This window comes from Alligator sinensis, unplaced genomic scaffold (assembly GCF_000455745.1).
Source record: "Alligator sinensis unplaced genomic scaffold, ASM45574v1 scaffold721_1, whole genome shotgun sequence".
In the NCBI taxonomy this organism is placed as follows: domain Eukaryota; kingdom Metazoa; phylum Chordata; order Crocodylia; family Alligatoridae; genus Alligator; species Alligator sinensis.
The window spans coordinates 1,924,352-1,928,155 of NW_005841857.1; the positions used below are offsets into that span (position 1 = coordinate 1,924,352).

The 3,804-nt window shown below is 41.3% G+C and overlaps 1 protein-coding gene across 1 annotated transcript in view; it reads left to right on the forward strand.

Moving 5' to 3' along the window:
* Positions 1-3,804, forward strand: part of TRAPPC9 (trafficking protein particle complex 9) — an 843,209-nt gene that overhangs the window by 88,155 nt on the left and 751,250 nt on the right.

The following is a 3,804-nucleotide window of genomic DNA, read 5'->3' on the forward strand; positions in this document are numbered from 1 at the left end:
CCGCATTCATGGGCAGACACGGAAGTGGACCGGAAGTACTTTCGTACTTCTGGGTTTGCTGCCAGGCATGTGGGCTGCACCGCCTGCACTCCCGTGGGATGCTCCATCTACCCCAGCATCGCAGCGTTCACAAGCCACGCCTGGTACCTTGAGGTATGTAGAAAAAACATTTAAAACTGTGTCTGTCTGAATCGCTGATTCTCCAAATCGGCATCGACTCTTCAGATTTGGATTCAGCCTAATCGAATCAGGGGGCAGTGATCTGAATCAATGAATTGAATCACTGTCCCCGATTTGGACTGAATCCAAATCCGAATAGAATACGGTCTGTTTCACACACCCCTAATGCCTAACAGTGTTAAGGTTTTGTGTCACCTTTAAAAGTATCTTGTTGGGATTCAGGATCATATGCCAATAGTGCCATTAAAGCAACATCTGCCAGGGGCTTCAGTTCAGACTCAGCATAATGAAGGGGAGGCATCTGGGGCACCAGCCCTGAACACTGGTGGAGGGAGGCACAAAACCTGACCTGATTTGGGGGGGCACAAAAAGAGCAACAGCTGTGCTGCTGGCATTGCTGTCATCATGCTGACAACAATGCAATCGCTGATACTGTGTGTGGCTGCAACACAGGTGGACCAAGCACCCAGTTACGTTTCTGAGTTCAGATGTAACTTGACTCGAACTGAGACTATGAAAAGCCATAACTTTCATTTTTAAATTTTTAAAAGGGGAACTTGTCTCCTGGGAATTCAGCTGTTCTGATTTAACTGTTATAGCTCTCAAGTCCTATACTTGTCAAAGTGGAGTTAAACTGCTGCAATTTAAACCTACTTTATTCAGGTTTAAAGTTATAGTGCTTGCTCTCCACTTAGACACATATAGGGGTGGACATAAAAGTTTATATTGGAACAGCTTGGACTAATGGAGCGCACATCTGTCCACCTGTGGAATATTAATTGTTTTCTTGAAGCAATGAAACTGGGTGGTAACAGCAACCTACCATATTTACTTGAATACAAAATGAGGTTTCCCCTCCATCCCCCAATTGGCACAGTGGGGAAAAAAGCCCCTTGTCCTAAATCACATACAAGGAAATCTCACTAAGTACATTGTCTATCATTAAACTGCTGCCAAAAGCAGCATAGAAACCAGCTATGAAGCTGATTAAATGTAGCCAGCACTATAGTGCTGCTGCACAACATCCTGACCAGCAGTTTTTCCCTGCCCCAGGTGCCACTTGTCATATATGTGGAAAAACTTGCAGAGCACGGATTGGACTCCTCAACCACCTTAAAACTCACCAGTATTCCCCGCCCCCCCACACAGCAGACATTGTCCTTATACTGAGTGATAGCCAAGCTGATACTGTAGCCAGCACTGAGCATAACTAGAAAGCACAGGGTCCGCATTGGGCAAACGTTCTGGACCCGCCCCAAGAACAGACTGGTGTAGTCCATGTGAACAAGACATATGGTGGTGCCCATTGAGTGCAGGCCCCTTTACCGCAGACTCTTCCAGTCATGGCAAACCATGACATCACACAGTTCACCCAGAATCCCTCTATCAGCTCTTCTCTCAGCCTGGCCCATATGATTTGTGTGGCCCTGCCCTCCATGAGGTGAAGCCGGGCCAGATGGCTCTGTGGTTCATCTGCATATATGTTTTTGGAGTATCCCAGGACTCGTGACATGAACACCTGGTTCCAGTCTTGAGTGGGGATAATTAGCACATGGATAAGTTGTGGGGGCCGATATCTGGAGTATATGCACGTGTTTAGCTGTGGGGTCACCATGGCTTGAAATGTTGCTGGGGCCCAGCCCAGTGAGCTATGTAGTAAATCATGAGCCTTTGGCTTTGGACTAAAATCACACACAGTTCGTACTATGTGTAAAGAGGTGCCAAAGTACTGCTCGGCAGTATGTTTATAGAGTACCTGTGCTAAAACTTGCAACAGTTGAGGGGGGGGGGAAAAAAAGGTAACACGCATCAATTCTGGACAAACTAAGTGCACTATGCAATTGCTACAGTCATGTTTAATTTCAAGGTTGTTGTTTGTAAATTTGCTCCTCGCTTTGAAGTTTTCAGGAGGGCAGGGTCTGACAATGGGGAGAGGGGGAAGGGGCTACCAGCGGAAAAAGCATGGGCAAACCAGCTAGTGAAGGGCTACCTCGCCTCCCAAGATTTATTTTCCCTGCTGTAGCATTTGAGGGAGACAAATTCAAGGCAAACATCCAGTGATTAGAGTCTGTACCTGGAGTATTATATCAAATTGCTAAATGTTCCATGTATAGAATCTAATTATTGGAAGGGTAGTCTTATAATCAGGGTCATCTTCTAGTAAATATAATACATTTTAAGCGAGCATAATTTTAAATCTGCTTCTTATAAAACATGGCTTTTATCTATAAGAAGACGATCATGAGTGACTCGTTTGCTGTATGTTTTTTACCTGTGCATAAAGTTTAAACTGGTTAACAGCATACATTTTGTAGAAGAATTTATTTAATGAAACCTAAGGTGAAGATCAGTAAATCTTATAAACTTATAAATTCATTAGTTTTGAATTTTTTCCCAATTAAATGACTGATTTGTAGCATGACTGATACTGAACACCTAAAGTCTGAGTTAAACGAGCCTCTGTTCCAAACTTATTCTTTATTTTAATATATTAACTAAACTTGGATCAGAGGCATGGGAGCTGCCTGAAGCTCTCCAAAGATGACAGTTTTCTGTCTCTCAGGAATACTGAAGCCTAGGGATGCTATATTACACTCCAAGGATAAGTGTTTTAGAGCAGGAAAATAAGAGACAATGAGTAACTCTGGGCTTTCACATTTTGTTGTTCAAGCCTGAAATACTAACTTTGTACGTTTATTGGTACGTTATTGCCTTACGGAATCTCAGGATGACTTTTCTCCACTCCTGTCAAGAAGGCGTAAAACTTTGCCTTTAATTGTTAGAAGCAGTGTCCTCTGAAATGAAACCATCTCCCAGAAAATAATTAGGCAGGTGTGTTGCAACAGTCCTTCCGCCTTTTCTTTGCTAGGAATGAATAAGCTTTAATGAACAGTTAAGTTTCTCAGTGGAAAACCTTAGCAAACAGTTAGAAGAAGAATTAATTTGCCTTGATGTATATCACGTCGTTTTGTCTCTCTCTTCATAGTCTAAATTATCTGGAGTATGTTAAAAAAAACAAAACAAACAAACCCCAAGCTGGTGTACAAAAAAAATCTATATCTTTTTCCTGTTGCTTGATTCATACCTGGGTTTCAATTTTCTTTTGATATCGCAAAAAATTGTGTAATTTAATGGAAAATCATTTGGTATGGGAAGAGGCAGAAAAGGCAAACGGTAAATTGTCCTGTTTCATTTAAGTGTCAGAAGTAGAAAATACTGAAATTTGTTTCTTCAGTTAATAGAATATTTTCTTTCATAATTCCTCACAAAGCTTTAATTGGTCTGTAAACCAAGTACAGTATTTCCTTACCTCTTGAGGATACTGGTCTGTCTCAAACGTTAACAGTGCATTGATCAACACAGGATCTAGGTAATGCATTTCTCTTTTGGGCTTCTGAACCATGAATTGATTCTTTAGATAGTGGCATTGTTTTTATAACTTTTTTCTTCCTCTTTTTACTTCTCTTTCCTTTCCTTTTCTATCTGAAGAATTCTCTGCAAATAAAAAGATGACTCAAAAGCAAAGATATTAATAGAACAGACAGAGTTAAGGAATGATCAATGCATTTTACAGCAAAATAGGTGAAAATCATCTTCTCTTGCTTTTGTTTTCAGTGGAAAAGC